Below are 17,158 nucleotides of genomic sequence, written 5' to 3'. Positions count from 1 at the left end.
TAGGATCTCAAAACGTTTGAATCAGACATCTGATGAAAACTCGATTTTCGAAAACCGTACCATAACCAATGACTTTGAATATTGTAATATTAATATTCAACAATACAATGTTCATAGCTTAAAATATATTTCTTCACATATGAAATTTTTTCAGGTGAATAATTTTTGTTTATAATTACTTTGTACTTGAAAACACGTGATACTGACATCCATAAACGGCCAATAGGCTCTAGGTAATATACTTTAGTGATAAAGTTATATCTGCATCGTTTTCTTGAAGGAATTAATTACTATCGTTTTCCGTCTATGACGCATTTTGCGACAATTAGCGACCGGTTTATAGATAAAACGTTAATTACATTTTCTATTGGGGAGAACCGTTAGATATTTAAAGCTCGCTTGCTGTTCATATTAAATACACAGGTGACAGAAACTACCAAACTCTTGACCAACAACAATCGGTAAGAAACAACTTTAACTTTTATACTTTTAATTATATATAACTTTGGAACTTTTGAACGTATGGAAAAAAACTCGAGTCCTTTTTTTTAGGAAGTTTTATTCCCTACAAATTCATTTTAGTACTTTTTTGACGTATCTACAATAGTTTGCATGTAATTTATATAATTTTCATAACCGCGACCGAAAAATGTGAATTCGAACCGATTTAACGATTTATTTATTTTTAATTCAAAATTACGGATAATCTATTAGAGATATGGAAAAAAATGTTGAGAATATAGAGTTTAGAGAACTAAATTTCCTATAAAAAAGGTCATCGCAATATTTCATGTAAATTCAATACACAGTTGAAAAATTTTTGTTAAATTTAACACAAATCACATATCCCAAACGGTCCACTCGATTTTTTGTGTTAATTTAACACATTATACTTGTTTCAAACACTAAGACTAGCTTAGTGTTGAATAGATTAACACAAAAATTTTGTAAATTTAACAATTTTTTCTATATAACCACCACAAACTTGTTGTGTTAAATTTAACTCAAAAAGTATGTAAATCTAAATTTTTTTTAATGTAGTATTAATGAACTACCACACGTGTGTCAAATTAACTCAAGTATTTGGTTCTGGTAGAGCACTCAGCGCGTTACCGAATTGGTCTGGGTTCGATTCCCAGTTCGGGCTATCTATATTTTTCTCAATTCATCTATAAATTGTCTTATTGAGAAGGTTATTTGCATGTTTGCATGTTTAGGTTTCCACTATATTTAAATTCCATTTAAATATAGTGGAAACCTAAACATGCAAACCTCTCAATAAGACAATTTATAGTTAAATTGAGAAAAATATAGATAGCCCGAACTGGGAATCGAACCCAGACCAATTCGGTATCGCGCCGAGTGCTCTACCAGTTGAGCTATCCGGCCCTATACTATATTCCGTTCAATTTGATCTATAATTCAATGCAAATAATTAATTAGTTTGACTTAAGTTGAATGTCAATGTAACATACGTCTAGCGTTGAATTTAACTCAATGACTATGTTAAAGTTATATTGTATCAGTGTTGAAGAATGAAAAGTTGACATACACAATTAAAATATTAATTTCCCGATGAAAAAAGTTTTTGTCTAATCATATATAATTATGTATAATCATCTATATATGATTGGATCCAAAAATTGTCCAGGTCTAATTATATATAATCAGATATGTTTATACGTGATCATATATGATTATATATAATCATGCATGAACGAATATAGTCATTTTTAGAATCTCATTTAGAATATCTGTAAATTATTAATTAAGTAATTTAATCAGGATTTATTGCGTTCATCAATATAAATGTCGGTTAAAATTAAATAATAAAAAAAAAAATTATTATCCGTTGACTACTGTTTTACTACGAGGTCATCCGTCCAATTAATGTCCCACGCCGATGCTGCTTAACTTTGGTTATCGATGGATTGTAGTCTGATCCTCTAGTCTGTTCTACATTTATAATTTAGAAAAGTTTATGGCATTACTTAACTCAACTAATCAAATTGATACTTTATACTTTTAAATTGCTGCCGAAACCTTTGAACATTTTTTAAGTATTGGGGATTTAAGTTTGATTGATAGTTGACAGAATAAAAATTTAATAACTTTGATATTAAAAAATGGTCATATTATTCAATATATATATATATATTTATTGGAACTATATACATAATTAAATATTTATAGGTTTCATATCAATAAAGTCTGATCAGATCCAATCATATATAACCTTATGCACGAGTATACATGAATTTATATTAGCCACATCTGATCAGATCTGATCATATATAGACTTATATATGATTATATATAGGGTTATAACGGCCAGGTATGATCAGATCTAATTATGTATAGGCTTATATATAATTATATATAATTATTATATATAATTATATATAATTATATATATAATTATATATAATTATATATATAATTATATATAATCCCATGTATAATCATGTATAATTATGTATAATTTCATGTATAATTATATATAATTATATATGATTATATATAATTATATATGATTATATATAACCATATATAATAAGACAAGAACTTTTTTCATCGGGTCAACATAAAGTAAATCTTAAAATGTTATTATAGAAATTCTATAAATTGTACTTCCTTAAAATAATAATAATAATAATAATAATAATAATAATAATAATAATAATAATAATAATAATAATAATAATAATAATAATAATAATAATAATAATAATAATGATAATAATAGTGGTCATGATGATGAAAATAACGATAACCAACATTTTTAGGAAATAAAGTATTCATTTATTCAAAATTATAAAATTTTACATAAAATAATCTGTTATTACGACATTTGTGCCTTCAAGTTCAGATATTTAACTTTGATTTAACTTGGAAATACAACAGAGTATATACTCCGTTTCCACAGACATCCTATTTTTGAAAAAAATTTAACAATTTTAATAATAATTACACCGGCACACAAAAAAGAAGTTGTCTGTACTTTTGACGCAATTTTCGCAATTTGCAATTTTTCAGGGTTTTTTGGAATTTACTTAAACTTTTAACAGCTTATGATCTAAATAAACTCCAGATTAGTAATAAGCAAATCGGAATACATAAAAATCATGCGTGGTTAAGGTCAAAAAAATTTTTTAAATCACCTAAACTGCCTATTTTCGTCATTTTTTTCGGTTTTTCAAAGTTTTCTCGAAAATTTGACGGTGTACGGGTCAAATGGATCTCAGATTTAGATTCAGTGGGTCGAAATACATAAAGATATACCGGTCCCGTCAAAAGTACAGACAACTTTTTTTTTTTGTGTGCCGGTGTTATCTTAGTCATTTTTCACAAAATATTATTTCAAATATAAATCAAAAAAAGTCACGAAAAATAATTTATAGAAAAATACTAAATGATAAACTTTCAAGCAATACGAAGATTCTATAGGTTATGTTAAATGATTATAATTAATTCAATTATTATAATGCTATTTATGTGGCGTAAAAATTGAGTAATTTAAATCAATCAATATGTATTTACCTGACACAGTAGTGAAAATCTTTTTTACTCTAGAATTCACAGTCACGTTTTAAATAATTCAAAACTATTCGATTAACAAGCAAATTTATGTTGCACTTCTGGACAAAGTACGCGAGAAGAGTAAACTTCCTCTGACAATCAACACAAACTTTGTGTTAATTTTACTCTTTCAGTATGTTATGGAATTTGATTAACACAATGTTTGTGTTAGTGTTTACACAAATCCCCAGCAGATCCGAATTACGGTAAATTACCGCAATTTACGGTGTCCGGCAGAATTACCGTAACTTAAGATAAAATACGGTTATTTACCGTAAATTGCGACAAAATCCCACAAATTACGGTATTTTACCGTAAATTACGTTAAAATGCCGTATTTTGCCGTAGTTTATCGTAAATTACGGTAATTCTGCTGGATACCGTAAACTGCGGTAATTTACGGCAAAATACGGTATTTTCTCGTAATATAACGGTATTCTGCCGTATATTTACGGTATTTTACCGTAATTTGTGGGATTTCACCGTAATTTACGGAGATTAAGGTAGATTACCGTATTTTACAGTAAGTTACGGCAACCCTGCCGGATACCGTAAATTACGGTAATTACCGCATATTACGGCAATTACCGTAAATTAGGTAAATTATGGTAATTGCCGTAATTTACCGTAATTCGGATCTGCTAGGGATGTTTATGTTAGTATCTACACAAATTAAGTGTTGTCAATATTATGTAACATTTTTTTTGTGTCAAGCTAAGAAAAATAATATGTACTCAATCCTTGCCTCACACCGTATAAATTCTCGGAATGGAGTCAACCGTTATTTTGTGTTAAATTTGAGTTAACACAAAAAATGTATTGTATTGATTACTCATAAATATTTTAACACAAAAAAACTTGTTAACCTCAGACAACACATTCAACTGTAGTTAAATTTACACTCGATGGTGTCAAATAATTGACACAAAATATTCAACCATTAAATTTTTATACACAATAACACAAAATTTTCCACTGTGTACTTTTAACGGAATTATTAATTAAAGTTAAATAAATGTTTTAGTTTTAAAAGTCAACGAAAGAAATCAAAATGACAAAAATTATTTTACTGTTATCAATATTTATCTTATTGATTGGGCTTGTGGTAAATGACGAGATAACGGTGCTGGAGGGGGATTGTTTTCTCAGTATGGTAAGTTTAAAAATTTTTTACGTATAGAGTTATAATATAAGATTGTCACAACTCAATATGGGAGAGTTTTAATTCCAACGGAAAAATAGTGTATTACATACCTAGGCCAGTAAAATAAGAAAGGTCTCAGAGCACATGTAATTGTTGGCCGAGGCGAAGCCAAGGCTGACAAACATGTGGTCTGAGGCTTTCTTTTTTACTAGCCAAGGTGCGTATACTATATTATTTTGCTCGACGAAGCCGGAAAGTTGCAACTTCGTTTAGGGCAGCGGCCCGAAAGTTGCCACTTTCCGGCCGGAGGGCAGAAAAAAACTTAAAGATGACTTTTGCACACCTTCTCTAGTGCGAAAGCGACGATGTGCGATTCATTCATTGAAGTATAGATGCAAAGTCGATTTCGATTTTGATCGAGAATCGACTTTTCTTTAAAAAAAAATCGATTTTTTAGAATCGACTTTTAGTTTTTGTAGTCAAGTAAGAATCGATTCTTAATATTCGACTTTTGAAGAAATCTATCGCATTTTTTTACTGCCATCGGTTATTAAAAAAACCCATGCTATTAAACTGTGTCATCCATTTTGAAAATTACACTTTTATAGAAGAAAAAAAAAAAAAAAAAAAAAAAAAAAAAATGAAAATGAAGAATTCTCAAATTTTTTAATATTTTTTGTCGAAAGTTTATTAGAAGCTGTAAAAAATGGTGTACGAGTATGCATTTATTTATATTTTTGATAAAGTTATAGGCATTTAAATATTTTTTATCCGAAATTTTCAAAAATTCATAACTCTTCGAAAACGCGATATAAAAATTGGAAAAAAAACATGGATGCGTTTTTCAACAAACGACTGTATGATATATGAAAAAAACAGGTTAAATAAATAATGATCGGGTCCACGACCTCGGCAATTCGGCGTGAAATGCCCCATACACTGATAGAAGGATTTCTTAGTATTTAAGTAACCATTTCTTAAACATCATAATAACGTTTTCGAGCTCTCTGAGCTTTAAAACAGCTCGCCAAAAATAAATGAGTGAAATTCACTGCAAATCAGTGAATAGTCACTATTTCTACAGGTATAAGTATACAACTAATTCGACCAGTGGTATACTTATAGCAGGTTCCAAGTACCCATTCACTAATTCGCAGTAAATTTCACTAATTCATTCTTAGAGAAAGTGGAAAGTTTTAAGATTAACTCATGGGGTCATCCGTTTTTCAGAATTTTTTTTATTAGCTTTAGTTTCGTGACTTCAAGGACCCTTTCGTTAATAACTATCCAACTTTTTTTGGTTTGATTGTAATTAATAAAAACTTGTAAATCAGAAAATAATTTACCTGGCATTTTTAATTTTTTTCCTTCTGTCGCTCCACCGACGACTGCCCGAGTCGAAATTTAAAAGCTACATTCATCCCTCTAGTCCGAAATAGAACGGATTTAGAGCACTGTAAGCCGCCTCAGCTCCTATATTGAACCTCAAGATCCTATCATTCACTATGAAGTACTATTTTGAACCGCTAAGTCCGACATATATTTTTTTAAATTTAATATTTCTATGTACCCGATGAAAAAAGATTTTATACAATTGTATAAAATTATATACAAAAAATGGCCCGATCTAATTGTATACAACTGTATAAAAATTGTATACAATTCTATGTAAAATGTATACAAGTCTATATAATTATATACAAGTCTATATAATTATATACAATTTTATACAATTTCTATACAAATTGTATACAATTGGATCGGGCCATTTTTTCTATCCAATTATATGTAGTCTTCATATAATCATATATAGTCTATATATAATTATATATAGTCTATATATAATTGTAAAAAATCTTTTTTCATCGGGTAGTAAGTAACAGTACTTAAATTGTGATTTTTTCGATCATTTCAGAATGTTTTTTATTATTTAAAATATTTAAGATTATTTTTGTAACTTTTAAATTTCAATCAGCAATGATATGACTTTTCTCAGGCAGTATATATGATAAGAAATAATTATAATATACGTATATTTCATATCATATTGAATTTAATTTGCGTTTACAATGATTGGAATACTTTTAATTTAAATTTTCAAAATATATAGCTGCAGCTTAATTGTTTGTGACAAAAAATTTAACAATAACAACATTATTAATAATAGCAATGGCGGTTATAATCATAATAATAATAATTCTATAATTATAATAGCTATTTTCAAAATAATTATATTATTAATTATTAATTATAACTAAAAATATAGTTAATGATATTATTATATTGAAAATAATTATCATACAGTCGACTCTGTCTAAAGGTTCCACGTCGGGACAGGACCATTGCCTAAAGGTTCCCTCCCCACCATCAGCGCTTCCCCTACAATATATTCCCCTCGAGCGCCGAGGCGCACGCTAAAACGAACACATTGCGCAGTAAACATAACCTCAAAAAAACGTGCATTTAAAGTTAGCGCTCGAAAACTGAATTGTGATTCGTCACTCAAGAAAGCGGGTGGGGGAATATCCGGGAACCTTTAAGCAATGTATCCTGGAACCTATAGACAGCGGGAACCTTTAGGCAGAGAACCTTTAGACAGAGTCGACTGTAATGATAGAATTGTTATTATTATTATTATTGTAATTAAATAGGTTGTAGGGGTCCAAAGTTGACCCTAATTTTCATTCCCTTCACTCCCGATTTTGGACACCAATGTGGTAAAAATGGAAGTTTGTACCACACCTTGGGGTCTAAAGTCCGACTTAATGTAACATGGGAATACAATCTACTTTAATTCCCCAAGTCCGAAATAAGAACTACCTTAGGCGGCTCAATGTTGACTTTAAATTTAGACTCGGGTGGTGGCAGCACTAGCGTAATAGTAGAATTGTGAAAAAGACCGACATCTGAAGCAAAAAGGCGGGATATTTAGAAATGTTGAGAGTTTATAACGCTTGGAGCGAGATTACTAATTAATAAAATAATCGACGATCAGGGCCCACTGGGGGTCTATCGATACTCCAACGAGGCCGAACCTGGACCTCGGTAATTAAATTGATATTGGAAATTTTCCACTGGCAAGACCTACAATAAAATTGGATTAAAAATAACGAAAAAAAAATTTTTTTTTTTTAATGAAATTGAAAAACTTAAGCCTGATGATATTCTTTTCTTTAATTTAAGAATTTTAATTACAGTGTATTCCCACAATGGTAGAGTGCTGTGAAGGACACGTTTGCACTGCTAATAACGGTGTGTACATATGTGGTAGAAAAAAAGGTGATCAAAAGTAAATAATTCGTGGAACTTCAAATTCGAGGTTTCAATAATTTAATTTCAACATCTATTAAATTATTCCTTCAAGTAAAATTATGTAAGACGCATAAACAAATGAATAAATAGTATTGCGCTATCAAAATATAAAATGTTTATTATTTTGTAATCAATTTTTCCTTGTCATAGTTTGTTAAAAAATTTTCTCAACTTTAGGAATTAATAACTTAGAAATTTATGGAAATTAAGAAACAGGATTGGGGTTGCTTTGAAGATAAGACTTCTGGCTACAATTTTTATTGCAAAGAAATCCACCTAGGACCAATAGATTTCGCGATATTGATCTATATACAATGGTCACAAAAATTAAGGGATATAAAAAAAATTCGAAATTTTTGGGTGATTTTCAACATGCTGTAACTCGGTGAAAAATTGTCGTAGAGTAAGAATAATAAGAGCAAATTGTAGCCTCAATAAATTTCGAGTTTTCAGATCTGGAGTTCAAATTTTAATCATGCACGGTTTTGGAGTAATCCTAAGAAAACTACCGCAAAAAAAATTTTACAAACATTTGATCGTCTTCGAAGAAGTATATGGGCTTTAATAAACTCTTTTAGGAAATTTAATGCCCTTTAATTTGCTTTCCTCATAAAGTCATTACGACAATTTGGCGCCGAGTTATTATTGATCAAAGCAAAAAAGTCCATTTTAGCTTCGACAATCAATAACTCGAGACATATTGGTCGTACAGAGAATGGAAGTAGGGTTTTGAAAACTGCAAAGCATTCTCTATAAGACGCAATTAGTGGCTTTTGATGGAAAAATTTCTTTTTGAAGTGATGATGTTGATTACAAAATTAGGTAAAAATTAGGTGGATATAACGGATGGACAAAGAATACCGTCGGTTTTTTTTCAACCTTAAAGTGTCCTGAAAAAACCCTGAAAATTTCAAAGCGCTGCAATTTTTCTTTCTTAGTGTTCCGAACCTTTAAATTTATAGTTTCCGCCAAAAATCACCATAATGGGTAAGCTCTCGGCTATTGTTCATCACTCGAGCACACACACGCGCGCACGTACACGCACACTCGTCCATACATACCGATTATTTTGATAGCAGTTACCGATTGAAATCGGTCACTGCAACCGATTATTTCGGTTCTGATGACGAATTTCAGTGAACATAAAAAAACTATTTCTGAGGGATGTTACGTGGGATGTATGTGTGAGAGTGCGAGTGTGAGTTCCCCTGTGTACGCGTGTGTGAGTCTGTGTGTGTTTATACGTAACTGATACCAAAGAAATCGGTAACAGCTACCGAAATTATCGGTTGCTGTTATCGAAAATCAATCGGTACCGGCTACCGATTGCTAATCGTGTGATTAATAAAATAAATTGAGTAATAAGAATTAGTAAACTTTAGAAGCAACTCATTAGCTCGAATTAATCACAAAAATTAACACTCAATAATAATAATAACATTCAAAAACTACTAGCGGTTGAATAGAATTATGGTCCAAATATGACAGAACGACAAAATACACGTTCAACTGTAACAACACATTCGTTAGCAACATGATTGTCATGTAGCCTTAATAGCATAAAATTAAGCTGCAACAACTAAATATATATGCTTCAGAAACATTATTTATTGTCTAGCAACAATCAAGCAAAAAATCGATTTTTTAAAAATCCTGAGTACCCCTAACCCCTTAAGCAAAAATATAATTTACAAATGATTTAAATTGATAATTTACTCTAATTTTCATCTGCAATATTATAAATCCGGAAAAATCTAGTTGCTTGATAATAAATAATTTTTCTGAAGCATAAATATTTAGTTGTTGCAGATTAATTTTATGCTACCAAGGCTACATGAAAATCATGTTACTGCCACATGATTTTTCTCATGCTACCGCAACATGATTATCATGTAGCCGAAATATGACAAATCATGTGGATGCAACATGATTTCATCATGTTGCATTTACTATTCATTTTTTCCGTCTATATCCGATAATTCCAAGTAATCATTACCATAACGGTATGGGATGATATTTCATAAATGTACTAGAAACGGTTACCATAAATTTCTCTCTGTGTATATACGTAGAGGAAGCTAGAGCAGAGGAAAAATTTACAATTTTGGTTAAAATTGATTTTTTGAACTTTAAAAAGTCTTAACTTCCAAAGCCATGAAAATAAAGAACCGACGATAGTCTTATTTTAAAGAGCGGAAGTTTGGCCACAATTTTTAAAGGCAAAAGTTTGATCTTCGACCGATAAATACTGAAATATTGATCTATATAGAAAAATTAATGTAAGAAAAAATTCCAAAATTTTTTAAACATTTCATTATTTTAATTATAAAAATTAATTATTTCAAAGCTAGTACAGATTGAGACTTGAAATTAGTCTCAAATGAAAGTCCAGATTTTGAGCGATTTCTCCGCCCCCTATTGATTGATCTTCAAGCGAGAAGAGTATAGATATCGATCGTTAAAGATCGACATTAAATTCAATGCGTATAAAGAAAATAATATTTTTTTTATTAGGTATGTTGTTTTTGCTTATAATTACTTTGTACTTGAAAACTCGTGATACCGATATCGACAAACAGCCAATCAGCTCAGGCAATTTTTCTGATAAATATTCTACCCACAAAATAATCGTTCTGAAATTGATAACTTTTATTTTCCGTCTCTGACGCAAGTTATGCAACAATTAGCGACCGGTTCATAAGTAAAATATTTGTTGAATTTGATGGTGAGGGTAATCGTTAGGTATTTAAAGTTCCCTTGCTGTTCCCATTGATTGCATAGTCGACAGAAGTTACCAAAACCTTGACAAACATCAACGATCGGTAAGAAATCATTTTAGCTTCTATATTTTTAATTATAACTTTGAAACTATTGAACTTATGAAAAAAAGTCCTGCAACTTTTTTTTATGAAATTTTAATCCCTACAAATTTATTTCAGTACTTTTTTGACGTATCTTCGATAGTTGCCCTGTAATTTGAAATTTTTAAAAACGAGAACAGAAAATTTGAATTTGAGCCAATTTTTTGTTTTGTTAATTTTTAATTTAAAATTACGGATAAACTATCAGAGATATAAGCAAAATGAAAAGAATCAAAATTGTAGAAAACTAAATTCCTCATAGAAAAGGTCATAGTGATGTTTCATGTAAATGCAATAGTTTCAACGGAATTATTAATTAAAGTTAAATAAATGTTTTAGTTTTAAAAACCAACAAAATAAATCAAAATGTTCAAAATTATTATGATGTTATCAATATTCATGCTGATGATTGGGGTCGTGGTAAATGATGAAGACTGTTGGGGTGATGCGGTAAGTTTTAAAATTTTTCAACATAAGAGCTTTGGATTACGAGCGTCGCAAGTACATATTTGATTTGATTCCACCAAAATCAAAAATAAATTTAAAAAACAAATAAAGCGAATTTTTTTTTATTTTTTCAAGGACTGAGGTAACAAGACCAACAAGGCGACTGGTTTAAAAATATTTTTTATATGGATTTTAATAGATACAATTTGCGAAAAAAAAAATTTCAAATTATAATTATACATGTTATTTTTTTTTCATTTAAGAAAATGAACAATTACTGTCTCTCTGTTGGTGAAATTGTAACCTAGTAAGACAAGAAATTCAATTCTCTACAAAAAAAAGTCTATATCGCAAGTCCGTTAGTTAAAACTATAAAAAAAGTCCGGCCTTTTATTAAAAACACGTAATAAAAATTTTTTGATTATATAATTTCTTATAACTTTTTAAATTTTCAATCTATCAATTCGCGGATAAGAACCTTTTTTGTAGGGAATTTAATTTCCTACAATAAAGTCTCATGCCGCGAGCCGCGTACTTTAATAATTCAAAAGTTACACAAAAAATAAAAATCCATGGACGTCAGATTTAAAAAAAATTATTTATTTTTAAGTCCCATAACTTTTCAAGTTTAACTCGTAGATAAGGACCTCTTTTGTAGAAAATTTTATTTTCTACAACAAAATTAAATTCAAAATAAAAAAAATAAAAAAATTTTATGTCAATCACGCAAATGATAAAATTTAATACGATATTCCTATAGTTTAATTTAAAAATTTTAATTACAGTGTGGTAGCAAACCTTGTTGTGAAGGATACTATTGCTATTTGAGTCATGACTGGGAGCAATATTGTCGCCAAAAATAATAAATCATTTCATCTAAAAACTTGCGGATTTAAAGAAATTAATAATTTTATTTAATAAATTTTTTTCTTGCCGTAAAATAATGTAGGACGCAGAAATAAATATATTATTGCGCGATCAAATAAAATAACGTTTACTTTTTTTTCAAAAAATTTCCTAATTATTAATTCCCATGCAGGAGCTGTCAGAGTTGAACGAAGGGGCCCTTCTTGGCTCAGCACTGGGGAACCTAGCTTTGGCACGTCTATATTGGCCCATTACATGCATGGGTCAACAATAGTTACTCAATCATAGCCATTCCAGTCATTACCCGAGCCTGGGCCAAGACTAGGTTCCCCTATCTAGGCCTTACAATGGCGACCCAGGCTTGGGATAGGACTGATGGGTAACCTAGCCTTGGCCGACCCAATAATGATTACCCGAGCTTTTAGGCCAAGACTAGATTTCCCTGCCTTGATCATTCAATGGCAACCCAGATTTGGGCCAAAGTAGAATCATGCAAGTTCGGCTATACCTAAAGTTACCCTTCCTTGGGCCAGAATTAGCTAACCCAACCCGGGAAAAAAATATTTTATATGATCATATATAAACATATATGTTCATATACAATTTATATATAATCATATAAGAAATATATAAAAATTATATATGATTACATAAAAGCTTATATGATCTTATAAAGTTCTAATACGAATTAATATACTCTCGTGAAGACTTTATAAAAATTGATATGACTTTATAAAAAGTTATATATAACTTTATAAAAGTACTAGATAAAGTTTTATATGCTTATATATAATTATATAAAAGTTCATATGATCTTATAAAAATCTTATAAGAATTTATATAGTTTTATAAGGTGTAACGGGGTGGAATGCTCCCACATTACAATTCATATTTAATTTCGACTCGCGCCAAAAGATCCGCCCTCCTTCTTCAACAACTGTCAACAACTGAAGAAAATACAGTCATTGATGCGCCGGGGTCGCTACGGTCGAGTCCCGACTTTTGGTTTTAGGGGTTGGTCAACCTGAGTGGAGAGGTACGAGGGCCAGAGACGACGAGCGATCGGTCTCTTGGCTCGCAGCAACCGCCGTGGACGGACGTGCCTTTCTATCAACTACCACTAACATCTTGGTTTCCACAAGTTTCTATCTACTACTACTACTACTACACGTGCTGCTAGTCATCATTCAAATTGGGCCAAGAGCATATAAGCCCACGGCTCGTGGAAGCTTATTTCTTTTATTAAGTTTATTAAGTTTATTTAACGGTTATTTATATAATAATTATTGTGGATTGGATCTGGTCGATGGGAAAGGATTGGAACGGTTTGGTGGACTTGGAAGGAAGGACTGGGTCTGGTTTTGGTCTTGGAGGAAAAGGACAGTTGGAATAAGAAGGACTGGTTAAGGTTGGAGATTGTTGGAGTAAGTGAACTCGTTTTGTCATTGTCGGGTTAACTATTCATTTGTTAAATAATATTTTATTAATTGAGGAGTCGTTATTTGTTAAAGTAGTCGAGTCAATTTGTTAGAGTCAGTAGAGTCACATTGTTGTTTATAAAATTAGTCGAGTCAGTTTCATCATTCATTTTGGGTTATTGTTCATCTCATTAATTTTCTGTAAAGCGGCTTCGTTTCAATAAATGCCATTGTTTTATAATTAAATTGGATATATAATATTAATTTATCGCAACCTTCCTGACAAGTTATGTATAAGAATTCTCTCTCCATATTTTAATACTGTGTGGTCCAGTAAGGGGCTTACCCTCACCTGGAGATACTGAGTTCAGCTAGACAGGTTTGCAAGACACCTTAAGTTTTGCACATGTGTGGGACACTTATTGTATTGAGACCACAATCACAAATTAATATAATAAGTGCACCCATTACAAAGGATTTTGTAAAAATAGATGTGATTTTATATAAACCCGAGAAAAAGTTCTTATAGAATCATATATAAGCATATGTGTTTATATATGATTATATGAAAGCTTACATAATCTTATAAAATTCTTATAAGGATTAATATGATCTTATAAGAATTTCAACAATTGATGTGATTTTATATAAAGTTGTTTATAACTTTATAAAAATACCAGATAAAGTTTCATATGCTTATATATAGTCATATATGATCATATAAAAGCTCATACGATCTTATGAAATTCTTATAAGAATTTACATAATTTTATAAGGATTTTATATGATTTTGTATAAACTTATATATTAGTTTATAACATTACCAGATAAAATGTTATAAATTATATGCAGTCATATATGGTTATATAAAAACTCATATAATCTTATAAAATTCTTACAATAATTCGTATTATCTTATAAAATTTTTATAAAATTCGATGTAACTTCATATAAAGTTATATATGATCATATGAAATTTTATATGACCTTATAAAATTCTTCTAAGAGTTCAGATAGTTAATAATAAGTTATGTGATTTTATATGAAGTTATAAATAAATTTGTATGATTACAAAAGAGTTTAATACGGTTATACAAAATCATATATGATTGTATAAAAGTTTATATAGTTTTATGATTCTTATATATATATAAATTTCTATGGTCTTAAAATTTATCAAGTTCTAAAGCTGATTAAATTTTGAATTTGATTTATCGAGTCGTTTTTGAGATATTTCAAAAAAAATAAAAAAAATTTTTTTTTTTAATTCTTTCGACAACGGTTTCTCTCGAACGAATGAACCGATTTTTGATGGTTGAGGTGGCATTCGACGCCGCTTACAAAGCTCTAGAGCCCAGTCCATTTCGGAATCAATCCATCGAGCACATTAAAAGTTATCCGAAGAAAACATTTTTGAAAAAATTTTATTTTTGGAATATCTCCGAACGAGCCCTACTGATCGAGCTTAATTTCTCACAGCTTCAAGATATTGATAAGCCGCGTCGAATGACACCTTAAAGTTCAAAATCGGTTCATCCGTTCAAAAGATACAAGTATTTACATACGTACGTACGTACATACATACATACATACAATCGGACATCATCTTGAAATTAGTCAGAATAGCTTCCTAGGACCTCAAAACGTCGACATCTGATGGAAATTCGATTTTCGTAAATCGGATCGAAACCTAAAACTTCCCGAATTTTTGAAAATTTACAATATTCTTAGCGGGAAGTTAAAAATATTACATTTGAAACAAAAAATACCAACTTCTTGCAACGGCCCAGAAATACTCGAAATTACAGAGTAATTTTTATCAAAAAATCATTTCCGTGTATCTTTGATATTTTGCCTGTAATTAATAATTTTCAAAACCGAGATAGATAAATTTAAATTTTATCGGATGGCCATTTTTTAAAGGTTTTTCAAATGGATATCAAGGATGAAAAAAAATTTTTTTTTTTTTAAATTAAAAATGGAGCTTGTAGGGGATTTATTCAAGTTTATTAAACTGCCCTTTAAATTACTGTGTGACCATTTCTTACTGAGATATCAATAATCAAAGACAAAAGGATCCTTTTTCATTTGAACGCTGATATCTCAGCAGCAAATTGTCGTACAAAGAAACAAAAAAAAAGCAAATTGTAGCTGAATAAATTTCCTAAACAAGCCATAAATTCGTTTCTTTGAAAAAATTTTTCCCGGCCCCGTAGACCTAAAAAACGAAACCAAAAAATTTAGAAAAATTTTGTCTCGACCTTTTTCTTCTGATTCCGCAAAAACCGTGGCTCAAAAAAATATTTTGCTGAAAGATATTCAAACTAGAGATTTCAAGCTTCAATTTGCTTTTTTTATTTTTTCGATACGATCATTTTTCACGAAAATACAGCCTTCCAAAAATCACTAAAAAATTTATAAAATTTTCTTGTTCCTTTAATTTTTTGGATAAGTGTATGTCAGTTATTTGTGGTAAGTAAATGATATATTTGTGGTTAAGATATTAAATTTGTGACGAAAAACAGAAAATTTTGCGATACCTAAAGATATTCAAAGCACATGGCCCAACTAACACTTAACCTAATTCTATCAAATAATTTTAAAAACGATTGACCCTGTGAGCCAACCGCAAAAATCCTTGCTCATAGAACTGATTTTGACCCTGCGGGCCAGCCCCAAAACTTCCCGCTGTTTTCGAGCTCAGGGAGCTCAGAAACATTATTACTTGTAAATTTTTGAGCTAAAAAACCTTAATCTGATATTTTTTCATTTAATATATGTAAAAATTTTCATTACAGTGTATGACTACTAGAGATTGCTGTGAAGGATTCCATTGCGCTGATCGTTTTAGCCCGAACTCGCATTGTGAGAAAAAATAAACAATTTGTAAAATCAAAAATTCGAGGAGTAAATAATTTAATTTTAACATCCATTAAATTTTTCCTCCAAGTAAAATTATATAAGACGCAAAATGAATAAATAAATAAATAAAATTGCGCTATCAAAATAAAAAATGGTTATTATTTTGTAATAAATTTTTCCTTCCCAAATTTTGATGAAAAGTTTTCTCAACTTTAGAAACTAATAAATTGAGAACTTATGGACACTAAGAAACGGGATAAGGCTTATTTTGAAGATAAGACTTCTAGTTACATTTTTGACTGCCCGAGTCAAAATTAAAAAGGTGATTTGAACCTAAACCTGGTAATTTTGTCCGCTTTTACCAAGTTTAGGTTCAAATCATCTTTTTAACCCTTTAGAGTCAGAGGATCTCGAAACGTCTCCGTGGGAGACTAGTGGGGAGAGCGCGAATCGTAGAGTCCCATGAGCATGTATGAGTGACATGTGAGAGTAGTAGTGTGCCTGTGAGTACCCTTCCACTCGTTTGAATCTCGCGCTGCGTTCATCGACAGTGCCGTAGTTAGTATTGTTGACGTGAGGAAATAGTCTCCGAAAGTAAGGTTAGAAAAATTAAAAAAATTTTATACATTGCTAGGTAATTGCAATATTACTTAACTATATTTATAATT

The 17,158-nt window shown here is 30.1% G+C and overlaps 2 long non-coding RNA genes across 2 annotated transcripts; both read left to right on the top strand.

Annotated features, from left to right (window-relative positions):
• Positions 1 to 304: 304 nt before the first annotated feature.
• On the top strand, positions 305 to 8,148 carry LOC130677626 (uncharacterized). Its single transcript, XR_008991660.1, has 3 exons — positions 305 to 461; positions 4,604 to 4,732; positions 7,921 to 8,148. It is a non-coding gene; the product is annotated as an uncharacterized LOC130677626 (long non-coding RNA).
• Positions 8,149 to 10,701: 2,553 nt separating this feature from the next.
• LOC130677627 (uncharacterized) lies at positions 10,702 to 16,441 on the top strand. The gene is made up of 4 exons (XR_008991661.1): positions 10,702 to 10,857; positions 11,236 to 11,346; positions 12,129 to 13,634; positions 16,427 to 16,441. It is a non-coding gene; the product is annotated as an uncharacterized LOC130677627 (long non-coding RNA).
• The last annotated feature ends 717 nt before the right edge of the window (positions 16,442 to 17,158 follow it).

This window comes from Microplitis mediator, chromosome 11 (genome assembly GCF_029852145.1).
Source record: "Microplitis mediator isolate UGA2020A chromosome 11, iyMicMedi2.1, whole genome shotgun sequence".
NCBI lineage: Eukaryota > Metazoa > Arthropoda > Insecta > Hymenoptera > Braconidae > Microplitis > Microplitis mediator.
This window is presented reverse-complemented; position numbering and strand designations above follow the sequence as displayed.